We start from the raw sequence: 15,279 nt of genomic DNA, 5'->3' as shown, positions 1-15,279 counted from the left end.
CAGGGAGATAGGGGGACAAATTTCCTGGAAGTATGATGAAAGGGAACTTCGTTTTTAGGACGACAAGTGACGAGAAATAGGAAGATGATAAAACTATAGTTGTGTAATAGTAAGAGTAATAGTGAAATCAGTCTGTAACATAACTATGAATAAAACTTTGTAAGAAATTGGTGTGTATTGATGAATACTATAACGGATATAAAATGGAATCGAGAAATCGATAGTTTTGACTATACGTATATTATAAATTATCTGATTGTTTTTGTATAATTGCTATTTATCAGATACTAATAAAAACTATATATATATTATCAGATGGCAAACATTGGTAATGAACCGGTAAATGAGGTTAATCAGTCGGAGCAACATCCAGGAGATCAATATATGACTAGACAAGATATTGAAAATATTGTTGCTCAAGGGATAGCCAATGCTATTCCAGCATTCGTTGCTGCTGTAAAAAGTCCAATCGAACCGTAACATATCGTTCCTAGTAAACGTACTTCTGAAGATAACTTCAGTAATAGTATAAACGGGGGCAATAATCATGTTAATCATGATAATGAATCCCAGCACACGCCGCTCCCTAAGAAACTGAAAGCTGCAACACCTGGTTGCACTTTCAAAGAATTCCTTGCTTGTAAACCCACTGAATTTGCAGGCAAAATAGGGGCAACTGCATCACTGCGTTGGTTAGAGAAAACCGAAGCAGTAATTGCAATAAGTAAGTGTGCCAAAGATGATCAGGTCATGTACGCATCAAATCTGTTTAAAGAAGGAGCACTCGAATGGTGGAACACTGTGTTACAAGCTAAAGGAAGAAATAGGGCTTATGCTATGACTTGGGAAGAATTTAAGAATTTTGTAGAAAGAAAATTCTGTCCTGAGTATGAAAAGGAACAAATGGCAAATAAGTTCCTAACTCATCGGATGATAGGTGTGGATTGTCGTAGTTATACTTCGACATTCTTTGAATATGCTAGAGTGGTACCAACACTGGCTTCGCCAGAACCGGTACTCATTTCTCGCTATATTTGGGGATTAATTAGCGAAATTCGCAATATCGTTAAGGCTGCGAGACCTCGCACTATTGACGATGCCGTAGAATTAGCTAACACCCTAACTGATGAACTAATACGCACAAGAGATGAAGACAGGAAGAAGGAACTAGCTCAGAAAATTACCCAAGGATTTAGGATGGGTAATAGTAGTAATTTCAAGAAAAGAGGAGCAGGGCAATCTTCAACTTTGCCATTCTGCAAAATTTGCAAAAAGAAACATTTTGGAAAATGTAATAAAATTTGCAATTTTTGCAAAAGATAGGACATCGTGAAGAAAACTGCAGAAAGAAATCCATAATTTGTTACAATTGTGGAGAAGCCGGACATTTCAAAACAGAATGTCCTAAGTTAGTCAAACCAGTAGACAACAAACCCAAGGCGACCGAAGGAGCTACTAAGAAAAATGCAAGAGCATTCCAGCTAACCACTCAAGAAGCAGAGCTCATCCCGGATGTGATAGCCGGTACGTTTTTAGTTCACGACGTTTATGCAAAAGTATTGTTTGACTCTGGTGCAAACCAAAGTTTTATAAATACTTCATTCTGCCAAGCTCTTAAGTTACCCTTAACTACCATTAGGCAGATTTTTACAGTCGAAACCGCAGATGGGAATTCAGTAAAAATCAATCAGGTTTTGCAAAAAGTAGAAATAGAACTTTCAGGTCGTAAATTTGCTGCAAACCTATTACCTATGAAACTAGCTGAATTTGATGTTGTGTTAGGAATGGATTGGTTAATAGCCAACCATGCTCAAATCATTTGTGATAAAAACTCTATAGAAATTCAATCACCTACTGGAGAAGTAATCATGATTACAGGAGATAAACCTCGAAAGCCACTGAAGTTCATATCAGTAATGAAAGTTGCTAATTATGAACGAAAACAAGGAATAGTATATATGATTTCAGTAATCATTAGTACTAAAGGTAAAGAACTTAAGGAAATTCCTGTAGTCTCAGAATACCCAGATATATTCCCAGAAGATTTACCTGGGTTACCACCAGATAGGGAAGTAGAATTTAGGATTCATCTAATTCCAGGAACTACACCGATAGCCAAGGCACCTTATCGATTAGCTCCTACCGAAATGCTAGAATTGAAAAAGCAATTAGATGAATTACTAAGCAAAGGATTTATACAACCTAGTTCATCCCCTTGGGGTGCACCAATGTTGTTTGTGAAAAAGAAAGATGGATCGATGAGAATGTGTATTGATTATAGAGAATTGAATAAGGTTACAATTAAGAATCGATACCCATTACCTAGGATTGATGATCTTTTTGATCAATTGCAAGGCGCTAAGTACTTTTCTAAGATAGACTTGCGCTCCGGATATCATCAATTAAAGGTTCAAGAAGAAGACATACCTAAAACTGCTTTTAGAACTAGGTATGGACACTATGAGTTTACAGTCATGCCCTTTGGATTAACTAATGCACCTGCAGCATTCATGGACATGATGAACAGGATCTGTAAACCATATTTGGATAAATTTGTAATTGTTTTCATAGACGATATACTTATTTATTCAAAAAGTCAGGATGAACATTGTCAGCACTTGCATGCGCTTTTAACTTTGTTAAGAAAAGAAAAGTTGTACGCCAAATTTTCGAAGTGTGAATTCTGGCTACAAGAAGTGCAATTCTTAGGACACATGGTAAATCATGAAGGTATTCACGTAGATCCTATTAAGATAGAAGCAATTACCAATTGGAAGGTTCCGCAAACCGCAATGGAAATTAGAAGTTTTATAGGTTTAGCCGGATATTATAGACGGTTTATTAAGGATTTTTCCAAGATAGTTGTACCATTAACTAAGCTAACCTGTAAAGCCATTAAGTTTGAATGGGGACCTAAACAGGAAGAAGCCTTTAGAACCTTGAAGCAGAAATTAACCAATGCTCCAATCTTAGCCTTACCAGAAGGAACAGAAGATTTTGAAGTATATTGTGATGCTTCAAAATTAGGATTCGGATGTGTGTTAATGCAACGCAAGAAGGTAATTGTGTATGCCTCCAGACAATTGAAGAAGCACGAGGAAAACTATACGACTCATGACTTAGAATTAGGATCTATAGTTTTTGCCCTTAAGATATGGAGACATTATCTGTATGGAAGTAAGTTTACTGTTTATACAGATCATAAAAGTTTAAGGTATATATTTGGGCAAAAAGAGTTAAATATGAGGCAAAGAAGATGGATGGAAATCCTGAGTGATTACGACTGTGATATTCAATATCATGAAGGCAAGGCAAACGTAGTCGCAGATGCCTTAAGTCGTAAGTATCATGAGAAGCAAAGGCGAGTTCGTGCTCTTAGAATAAATCTACAAGTAGATTTAATGGAACAATTGAAGGAAATTCAGGAAACGGCAATCAAAGACGATGCCGAAGGAATGAAAGGTTACCTAAAAGAATTGGAACAAGGAAATAATGGAATTTGGAAATTCCACAAAAATAGAATTTGGGTACCTAAACAAGGAAATTTAAGATCAAAGATTTTAGATGAAGCTCATAAATCTAGGTATACCGTACACCAAGGAAATAATAAGATGTACCAAGATTTAAAAAAGAATTTCTGGTGGATAGGAATGAAAAAGGATATAGCCGAATACGTATCTAAGTGTCTAACTTGTTCACAAGTTAAGGCAGAACATCAAAAACCTTCAGGTCTACTACAACAATTAGAGATGCCAGTATGGAAATGGGAACTCATAACAATGGACTTTGTTACTAAGTTACCTCAAAACCAGAAAAGGTAATGATGCGATTTGGGTAATTGTGGATCGATTAACCAAATCTGCTCACTTTCTACCTATGAAAGAAACCTTTAGCATGGAAAGATTAGCCAAGTTGTACGTAGATGAAATAGTATCCTTACATGGAGTCCCACTCTCCATTGTATCGGATAGAGATAGTCGTTTCACTTCCCGTTTCTGGACAAGCTTCCAAGAAGCAATGGGAACCCGACTCAATTTAAGTACTGTATATCATCCACAAACAGACGGACAAAGTGAAAGGACGATCCAAACTCTAGAAGACATGCTTCGAGCATGTGTAATTGACTTTGGTGGTAATTGGGATAACCACTTACCCTTAATCGAATTCTCCTATAATAATAGTTATCACTCAAGCATCGAAGCCGCTCCATTCGAAGCACTGTATGGACGCAAGTGCAGAACTCCCGTATGTTGGGCAGAAATAGGAGAAAGTCAATTATCAGGTCCAGAAATCATACAAGAAACCACTGACAAGATAACTCGAATCAAGGAAAGATTGAAAACAGCCAGAGATCGCCAGAAAAGTTATGCAGACAATCGCCGCAAGCCACTAGAATTCCAGATAGGAGACAAAGTACTTTTAAAAGTATCTCCTTGGAAAGGAGTAGTACGATTCGGTAAGAAAGGAAAACTGAGTCCAAGATATGTTGGACCATTCCCAGTGATCCAACGAATAGGACCAGTAGCTTATCGCTTACAACTACCAGAAGAACTAGCTGAAGTACATGATGTATTTCATGTATCCAATCTCAAGAAATGTCTATCAGACGAATCCCTGGTAGTACCTCTTCAAGACATAGAGGTAAATGAAAAGCTGAAATTCATAGAGAAACCTTTACAAATAGAAGACCGGAAGGTCAAGTTTCTTAAGCACAAGCGACTAGTGTTAGTCAAAGTCAAATGGGATTCAAAGAGAGGACCAGAATATACTTGGGAGCTGGAATCAGAAATGAAGCGGAAATACCCTCATCTATTTCAGTGAATCTCGAGGACGAGATTTTTTCTTAAGGTGGGGAGGATGTAACAACTCTCATTAAAATCCATAATTAGGATGATAATTAGTCAATAAGAAAACCCTAATTGAGACACCCAAGTAATTCTGCACTAACCCTAAAATTTTCAGAACAATCGGAATTAGGATCAGGGCCCCTAAAACTCAAGGGGGGCAAACCCTAGTGATAATTATCTTTAAAATTTGTTTTACAGATTGAAATTCGATTTTAAGATGAGTCATGCAAGCTAGTCCCGTACCCAGCTAGCCTATGTAATTAGACTGCACCCCTTACGGACCGTAAGGGGAAATGCCATACGGTCCGTAAGCCTGTCAAAAAATCAGTATAAATAGCAGACATTGGGACTTGCTTCTGTTGTTAATTCGACGAAGAAATTCGTTGTGTAGAGTACGTTATAAGCAGAAACAGTCCCAAAACACACACTAATATCGAATTGCTGCCGCGAAACAGGGTAATAACTCGATCGCTATTACGATTCATTTTCCGACCGATCAATATATCCAATGGATGTTTAAGTGCCGCCCACATTAGGGTGATACTTTGTCGTTCGTCGTTAATTCGATGGATGTTTAAGTATCGCACTTTGTCGTTCGTTGTGAGAATTTGATCTCGTGAGTTATCGTAAATGCTGTATTGATCACTAACCCGGTTTTGTGTGCATTATTATTTAAATTAGGTTCACAAGGCTAAACCATATTCCGTCCGTATTAAATCTGCAATGTGAGTCATTCTTCTTTTTATCAAATGTTTTACAATACTCCAAATTATTTCAGAATTATAATTACAGTGATTAAGTTTATGTAATCACCAAATTACAGCCAGTATGTGGGGTATTGTGCACATTACTACTGTTTTTATCACTTTAGGTGGGCGAACCTAAAATTAAGTGATATACGTCATTCATTAGGGCAGCCAATGGTGATATGACCATAGTCACAGATCCGGTCGAGTGACAAATATTGTGGGTAGTTGGTAGATATCAGAAACATATGTAAAAGCTCTTAATACTGTAAATTATAATAAACGAGTCATTTTAAATAAATAGAATGATTCACTCAGTATTTCCCGCTGACAAAACCTTTTTCAAACATGTTTCAGGTGATCTATTGTAATTCAGGAAAAGTGCTGGGGAGCATTTCAAGCTTAAGAAAGTGGCTCACTATAAAATAGAGAAATATATTTTCTAAAAATAAAGATTTATCAGTAAAATCATGTTATTGTAAATTACCGGGATTTTATCCCGAATTGTGAAATAAAATAATCGGGAAAAGTTTTTAACTTTACAACGATCCTGATGATAAACTTCCGCTGTTAAACTCAATTAAATAAATATCACGGGATTTCTGTCCCGCGGTTCCTGAACGGGTCAAACCGGGTCGAGGGCCGTGACATTTATCCCATTGCATCAATACACAACCAAGACCCTGAATCGATGCGTCGCAGTAGACCACAAAATCGTCTGTGCCCTCTGGCAATGAGAGAATAGGTGCGCTGCAGAGTCTATCTTTTAACTGCTGAAAAGCTGTTTCCTTTGTATTACCCCAACGATAAGTAACACCTTTCTGTGTCAGTAGTGTAAGCGGCTGTGCAACCTTTGAGAAATCTTTGATAAACCTCCTGTAGTAACCTGCCAAACCCAAGAATTGGCGAATTTCCGTTGGTGTACGTGGTGCAGGCCAGTTCCTGATCGAGTCTACCTTGGATGGATCAACATGAATCCCATCCTTGTTTACCACATGGCCTAGAAAGTGGACTTCACGAAGCCAGAAGTTGCATTTTGAAAACTTGGCGTACAGTTGTTCCTTTCGAAGAAGTTCCAAGATAAGTCGTAAATGCTGCTCGTGTTCCTCCTGACTCTTAGAGTAGATCAGGATGTCGTCGATGAAGACAATCACAAACTTGTCCAGGTAAGGCTTGCACACTCTGTTCATTAGATCCATGAAAACTGCAGGTGCGTTCGTTAATCCGAATGGCATGACTAGAAACTCGTAGTGGCCGTAGCGAGTTCTGAATGCTGTTTTAGAGACGTCCTCATCCCGGACTCTCAGCTGATGGTAACCTGACCTCAGGTCAATCTTTGAGTAGTAGCTCGACCCTTGCAGTTGGTCGAACAAGTCATCAATATGTGGCAGAGGATAGCGATTCTTTACGGTCACCTTGTTTAGTTCGCGGTAATCTATACACATCCTGAAGGTACCATCCTTCTTTTTCACAAATAATACTGGAGCTCCCTAGGGCGAAGAGCTAGGACGAATAAAACCCTTATCCAAGAGCTCTTATAGTTGTTTGGATAGTTCTTCCAATTCTGATGGAGCAAAGTGATATGGTGCACGAGCTATTGGTGCTGCTCTAGGAGCTAGTTCAATCTGGAATTCGACCTGGCGATGAGGCGGTAGCCCAGGTAAATCTTCAGGAAACCCTTGAGGAAAATCACGTACCACTGGGATATCCTCTAATTTCTTATCTTTCGCTGATGCATCAGTAACAAGTGCCAAAATGGCAGCGTGACCCTTTCGCAAACACTTCTGGGCCTTCAGGAAGGAGATGATGCCAACCACAGCACCACTCTTGTCGCCTTGAACTTCGAGGGGTTTTTACCAGAACGGGGAATACGAACAATCTTCTCCTTGCATAAGATCTCTGCTTGTTGTTGGGATAACCAATCCATACCAATGACGATGTCGAAACTACCCAGAACTATAGGAATGAGATCGATGGAGAAAGTCTGACCAGCTAAGACGATGTTACAACCCTTGACTACGTGTGTGGCCTCTAAACTCTTACCATTGGCTAACTCTACGACATGTTTGGTGTTTAAGGGTGTTGGTGTACGTTTTAACATTTGACTAACTTTTAGAGACACATAACTGGTATCCGCACCCGAATCAAACAAAACAGTAACATAAAAGTCGTCGAGAAGAAACTTACCCATAACCACGTTAGGATCATTCCTGGCATCACCCTGCCCCAGCACGAACACACGACCCCTAGCGTCGTTGCCATTATTGTTTCCCCCGTTGTTGTTTCTATTGCCCTGATTATTGTTGTTGTTGTTGTTCTGGTTCTGGTTTAACTATGGGCAGTCTCGCTTGAAGTGGCCTTCAGCACCACATTGATAGCATCCCCTGTTGCCCCGCTGCTGTTGCTGCTGCTGATTTCATGGAGTAGGTGGTTGTTGTTGTTGATTCTGGTTCTGATTCGCAGGTCGTGAGCTCCTGCAATCTTTAGCCTCATGACCAAACTTGAGGCACCGCTGGCAACGAACCTTATTACACTGGCCATTGTGGTGCTTGTTGCAAGTATTGCACCTTGGGAGGTTTCCTCGATATCCACCCTGTCTTTGATTACCCGAAGATTGCTGACCAGGGCTCTGATAGTTATCAGTCTTTCGCTGCTGAACCTGAGACTGAGCTGTAGCTGAACCCTTGCTGGAATCCCCATCCCATTTCCGCTTGTTATCACTGGGAGTAGCGGAAGTAGTAGCATCGATAGCACTGATACGTTTAGGCAGCCTGTTCTGTTCCACTGCCTGATCTGTGAGGCGATCAGCAAGACGTTGAATATCCTGGATATTATCAAGGTTGGCCGATGTCACATGGCTTTGAATTTCTGGTGCCAGCCCTTTGAGATACAACTCAATACGCTTGATAGGAGGGTCCATCATAGTTGGACACAGAACGGCCAGCTCGTTTGACCTTTTCGTATAAGCTTCAATTTCTGATCCCGTCATTTTCAAATGAAAGAACTCCACTTCTAACTTGTGGATGTCATCACGTGTGCAGTATTCCCGCTTGATTAGTTCCTTGAAATCATTCCAAGGGGTGGCATTAGCAGCTGCCAACCCTAAAATATGAACTTGCGCATTCCACCAAGTCAGCGCAATGCCTTCTAGAGTACCAGTGGCATACTTCACCCTGCGAGCCTCAGGGCATTCACACATTTCAAATACGGACTCGAGCTTTTCAAACTAATGGAGGAGTCCAACTGCTCCTTCAGTGCCACTAAACGTGCTAGGACGACAGTCCATGAAATTCTTGAAAGTGCAAACAGGTGGCTGAGCGTGTTGACCTCCTGCTTGTGCGGCTGCAAGTGCCGCAGCAACTTGTTCGTTAATGAGAGCCGTCAACTGGGCTTGAGTCATGTTAATGCATCCAGCCATGATCTTCATAGCAAAGGTAACATAAGTGAGAGAGGTTCGCGAAAAGTGCGATGACAGAAGAGAGTAAGCACACAAGTGTTCTCAAGCAATAAGTGTTACGTTTATCTAAGCATACCATGAGCAAAGTTCTATGTAATCTAGCAAGTAGGCAATGTAAACATGAATAGTAGTACCTAGCGTGTTGAGTCTTGCACGTGGAGCGAAGCGTCGTTGTGGATCGTTGAGCACTGTACAGGTTATAGTCTGGTTTTAATAACAACATTTTCCCCTTATTAAAACCAAGTTCTCTATAACCAATGTCTCTGATACCAATCTGTCACACCCCGAATATCCACACGCGGAGTATCACCGCATGGAGGCGTGACATGACCAGGATCAAGCCACCAATCATATTGAAGATATAAGTACTAAGTAAAAGTAAATGTATATCAACCAAACAATATGAAAGGTGTTCAAAACATATGTATAGTATCAATGTTTAGCGGAAGCATAAAAGTAAACCCAACATAAGTATTAAGTTTGAAAAGACAAAAGTGTTTAACGCGGTATCCACAATCCATGTCCACAACGACCGTGCCTCCCAGTGCAAGCTCCATGAGTACCTAACGACCTGCAAGGCATGTAACAGAGAGTCAACAACAAAGTTGAGCGAGTTCACAGTTGGTTATTTAGTTATAATGTTCATTTCATAAACCGTATGTTTATTTAGTAAACCATGTATCGTATATACTTGTATCGCGGCCCTCCAGGCATGTTTGCGAAGATTAGTGGGAGTTTCCCATGTATTTGAGACTAGTTATATTTGTATCGCGGCCCTCCAGGCATGTGTGCGAAGTTTAGTATTAGTATCGCGGCCATTCCAGGCATGTGTGCGAAGATTCGTATTCGTATTGCGGCCATTCCAGGCATGTGTGCGAAGAGTAGTATTGGTATCACTAGTCTAGCAGTATCTATAAGTGACCTTCCCCTAACGAGGTCAGTGATCCGTAATTCCCATTAACAATGTAAGTGCAAGTAACCTTTCAATCCCATTCCCTACCCCGGGAATCCCATGCCTTGGTAAGAGTGTGAACTCACCTTGGTTAGCTCGGTATGCTAAGGTATGTGCTCGCAAATAATCAGTCAAGTCCTAAAGTACGCACGTATACATAATCAGTTTATGTTCACTAAGTTCACGTATGCTTAAACAATGACAGTGGTATTGAAGCAGTGATCACCAAGTAGCACAAAGCACGTATTCAAGATCATACAAGTCATGCATATCATCTGACAGCAGTTAGTTAACTCAGTTATCCTTTAACAGAAAGAAATCAAGTTACTGTGCAAATTACCCATTCGGCGAAACACCCCCTGTTTCGCCGTGAACCCTCTCCGACGAAACACTTCTGTTTCGTCAAGGTTGTTTCGTCGTAATTGGTCTCGGCGAAACACTTGTGTTTCGCCATGTTCGTTTCATCAAGATTTGTTTCGGCGAAACACATCTGTTTCGCCGTCACCTGTGTTTCGTCTGAGGTGTCTGTTATGTCGTATGTCAGTTACGTAAATCATATAAACCCTAACTGCTGTCATCATCATTCGGAAATCATACAGACATTCAGCAAATCATCGATATCATTGACTACTAATCAGAATAAAATCATCTGTTAACCTTTGACAATCTAGCATACGAATATCACATCACAATTTCATCATTCAGAAACATGTTTGTACCATTCATGAACAATCGCATAGTCGATTTAAGTCATTATCATAAACTCTAATCTATATACTGATTTAACCACAAACAATCCAATCCAACATACGAAAACCGTAACCGACAATAAATTCCATTTTAACCAATTCATCAATCAATCAAGAACACAACATTATCTAGCATCGATCCTAATGAATTCGAACCAAAAACAGTTAACGATGGCAAAATCAAACAATCACACAAAGGTTAAACACTAACCACGATGAACGGAATAGTAACTTGATCGATTCGGGGCTTCGGGAATACAAGATTGCCGTCAACAGAGAAAGGGAACTCTTAGGGTTTCTGATTTTTGTTAAAAGATGTGAAACTGAGGCTGTTTCGCGTTTTAATACTCGAATTAATGTGTTGGGCCCTTACTGGGCTTCGCGAATCAATGTGTGGTGAAACAACTTGTTTCGTCGAGATGTATGTGACGAATCAACCCCCTGTTTCGTCACTAAGGGTTATGGCGAAACACTTGCGTTTCGTCGTGTGTGTGCATGGCGAAACAAATCTGTTTCGTCGGGTCATTCAAAGTTTAACAGTTTAAGTTTTTCAACAGTATACATGATAAACACTTTGATCACATTGCATGGATAACACATCAAATCAACATCTCAGCATATAGTTCATATAATCCAACGTATACAATTACAAAGCAATAAGTCGTGTAAGTAAACAATTAAACAGTTAACGTGCAATAAATGCGAATAAGGAATCTTGGAAACTCGAGTTGTCACATCTTCACCCATCTCCAGAGCCGTCCCTGAAAACTCGAAAAAAAAATTAGGCATCGGGTGACGAAAAAAAATTGGGCCAAAAATTATGGTTAAGGGTGAATGAATTACAAAAATAAAAACTTATTAATGGCGAAAGACTCGAACTTGAGACCTTTACATTATTTTGAGATGGTTTTTGCCACTACACCACCAATACTTTTTTGGGTAAATTACATTTTTCGTCCTTTATGTTTGTATCAGATTGCAATGGACACCCTTTACCTTCAATAATTACAGTCACAATCTTTTATTTGTAAAACCAATTACACCGGACGTCCTTTAACACTAATCAGGTTAAATTTATCAAGTTAGTCTGACCATATGCACTGCACATGAGGGCAATTTAGACATTTTACCTATTTACTTAGAAGAAAAAAACCTTAATTTAAAAGGATTTAAAAAAACTAAATTACCCTGTTTCTCTAAAATCATCACCTGCACTCTTTCTACTCTCCCTCTCTCTAAAAAAACCACACACTTTACTATCTCTATCTAAACTTTACTAAAAAATCGTAGAGTTTTTTCCCAAATGGGTGTTGATGGAAAAAATATTTACCAAACTGGGTGGTTTGAAAAATATTTACCAAAATATGTTTTTTCTAACAAAAACTTGTTTCCTCTCTCCTAATCTAATTGGATAAAACCTAATTTAATGATAACTAATGCAATATTATTATCTAATTATTATTTTTCTTTGTTTCTCCATTATTATTATTATTATTATTATTATTATTATTATTATTATTATTATTATTTATCTTTGTTTTTCCATTTGATGTTTTTGTGCCTGTATCTGCTTTTTTTAAGAACATTCCTTTTAAAATAGTAAAGCTCATTTTTATTTAATTCGTAGTTCGTATAGTTTAGCTATTATGCATTAATTTGTTTATGAGCTTCAATTTGAACCGGAGTGATTAATAAAGTTGTTTTTATTAGTTCTTTTGCTAGAGCTTTATGCTTTATTTAATTCGTAGTCGGGATAGTTTAGCTTTATGTTTTTATTTGTTTATGAGCTTTATCCTTTTCATCTTCATTAAAAGTTCTATATCTAAAAAATTGAAAACCTGCCTATTAAAAAATTCACTAAAACTTGTTTAAGAAAACATCTTTAGAGGAATTAAAAAAAAACTTTTAATAAAATATCATAATCTAACGGAATGATTTCTTTTAAATTTTAATCAATAATTTATACAAACCTAATATTAATTAGTAAATAGCAATACCCTAATTTCTTTAATTAATATTGAATTAGGTTATATCCAATGATATTAGAATAGAGATAAACAAATTTAAAGACTAGTTAAAAACAAGGAAAAACACCCATTTTGGTAAATACTTTTCAAGTCACCCATTTTAGTAAATATTTTTTCCACCAACACTCATTTGGGAAAAAACTCAAAAATCGTATATTATAAAACCTGTAAAACACTGAAATGTAAATCTCTCATCGTTACGGGTGTCAAATGTGTGATATGGTGTCAATACCTGCTCGTTGGTTACAAAGCATCCATTTTGTTCGTACTCGCTTCAATTGCACGCATCGTTCCCTCAACTGTTTCTGAAATTAAAAAATTTTGGTGCGAAAATTCTAGAATGACAGTAGAAGATGCTTCGGAAACAAACGCAACATCGTTAACTACATCTGAATCGGAATCGGTTCATGTATCTGCATCTGTAACTGCTTCTCCATCATCTTCCACAGTCGCATCTCCGAGTGGCAAACGGAGTAGAGATCCTGAAGAAGAGGTTTTCGTCGAAAATCTTCACTCGCATAAACGTTATCTCAGCGAGGTATTTCTAATTTTTTTTGTTAGTTTTGAGAGTTTTGAATTTCCGTACTGTGATGATGATTAGGTTTGATTTCCGTTCATCGGCTAAATCGAGCAACTCCGGATGTGTTTCTGCAAGTAGGGCTCGAGATCTGGAAAATATTTTGGTCTTGAAGTCAAATTCTGGCGGTGGAGGTTTGATTGAAACTCTAGTTCGAATATCGTTTCTGTTGGGTTTGATTGTTGGGGTTTTGAGTTGAGATTAGGGATGAGGATTTGAGGAGTTTCATTTGCAGTGGGTGGTTATGGTGGTCTGGGTTTTAATGGTGAAAAAGATAATTAAGTTGAATATGGTGAGTGTGCCTTTATAACAGGGAAGAAGATCATGATAAAAAAGACTTTAATGCCCTCAAATGGGGTGTACATGACCAAGGTTAACGTTTAAAACAGACATGGTTAGTGCTAAAGGACCTACGGTGTAATGGGTTTTACAAATAAAGGATTGTGACTGTAATTATTGAAGTTTAAGGGTATCCATTGCAATCTGATACAAACATAAAGGACGAAAAGTGTAATTTACCCTACTTTTTTTGTATAATAAATGGATAAATATACTAATATATAATTTAATAAATATATACAAGCTTATAAAAACTTTTCGGGCCCTTTGAAATTTAGGGCCTCGGGCGTTGGCACGGGTTTGTCGGGCCCAAAGCCGGCCCTGCCCATCTCTCTTCATTTAAATAGCTCAGGGGTATCTTTGTATTTGCTTATGGGTATCCTATACATAAAATGGAAAAAAAATCAGAGACAAAGTTGAGAGGTAGCACAGTTCAATCCCTGATATAAGCTACATTCGCCCCTAGCCACAACTTGTACCTTGCATTTTGGTCCTTTATGAAGTGTATTTTCTTTTTGAACTACTGAATCTATAAAGGTAACCTTTTTCTGTCTATACGATCCATCGGACCCAACTTTCATTTTTTTCAGTCCTGACATCTCCATACAAGGTGAACTCTATTTATTAGCTTGTACCTCTTTTCTTACCATGAACAACGACCAAGCTTCCTTTGACTACTTTTCATTTATCACTATTGAACCCAGCATGATATCCATAATCATCCAACCAACTAGCTAAGATAAGCATTCTCTTCAGGCTAATGATAAGTCTCAGACGTCATTCAATGTCCAAGTACATCCTGGAGAGGTATTCAATACTATGTCTCCTATGCCCGTGATATCTAGAGTTTCATTATCTGCGAGTTGTACCCTCCCCAAGTTCCATGTATGAGATTCTCCCCAACATTTTATAACCATCTCGACTGCCAAAGATGACTTCGTTGTGAGCTCTCCAAGTACTCCAACAGGTCATGAACATGATAGCTTCAGTTAGGGATGTAACACCCTGAAAACGGGTTTGGTAATCAAACCACGTTAATATCAAAAGACGGGTAAAGTACCGTTAGTGGTAAAATTAACCCGGAAAATATTAGGATTTATATAACTAAACCTAACATTTAATAAAAAGGGGAAAATAATGCTTTTGAGAAATAAAGTTTATAAGAAGCCCGAGTTAATGGGACTTAAAATAAAACGAGTTGTAATCTTCCCGAACCCACTAAGTTAACTAGGAATGTTTAACCTAGTTAATTAGAGGGAATGTTATAGGAATTAAGTGCGTTATGCCCTACTTAATAACTAACCAAACATGAAGGGTTAAAGCTGGATAAGTTGAAATTTATCTAATAAAAACAAAACAAAACAAAACAAAACACAATATGTGTGTGTTCTGCATTCGACCAGAAGAAAGCTCCTAGGAGCTTCAAAACCCTAATTCTTACAAAATCATCAAATTGAAGGGCCAATTGACGCTCAAATTCATAATTGAACGTGAATTAATGATCACCCAAGCTAGGGGATCATAATGTACGTAAAATTTTGATGATTCTTGAAGTTGTGAAATTTGATAAATCTCATAATCTGCG

At 38.2% G+C, this 15,279-nt stretch overlaps 1 long non-coding RNA gene across 1 annotated transcript; it reads right to left on the bottom strand.

Annotated features, from left to right (window-relative positions):
* Window positions 1–11,343: 11,343 nt before the first annotated feature.
* Window positions 11,344–13,286, bottom strand: LOC110917774. Its single transcript, XR_002580851.2, has 2 exons — window positions 13,011–13,286; window positions 11,344–11,512 (listed from the first exon to the last, which is right to left on the bottom strand). It is a non-coding gene; the product is annotated as an uncharacterized LOC110917774 (long non-coding RNA).
* Between the last annotated feature and the right edge of the window lie 1,993 nt (window positions 13,287–15,279).

The sequence above is a fragment of the Helianthus annuus genome, chromosome 11 (assembly GCF_002127325.2).
Source record: "Helianthus annuus cultivar XRQ/B chromosome 11, HanXRQr2.0-SUNRISE, whole genome shotgun sequence".
Lineage (NCBI taxonomy): Eukaryota > Viridiplantae > Streptophyta > Magnoliopsida > Asterales > Asteraceae > Helianthus > Helianthus annuus.
The sequence above is the reverse complement of the archived record's forward strand: the minus strand, read 5'-3'. Positions and strand labels throughout refer to the sequence as shown.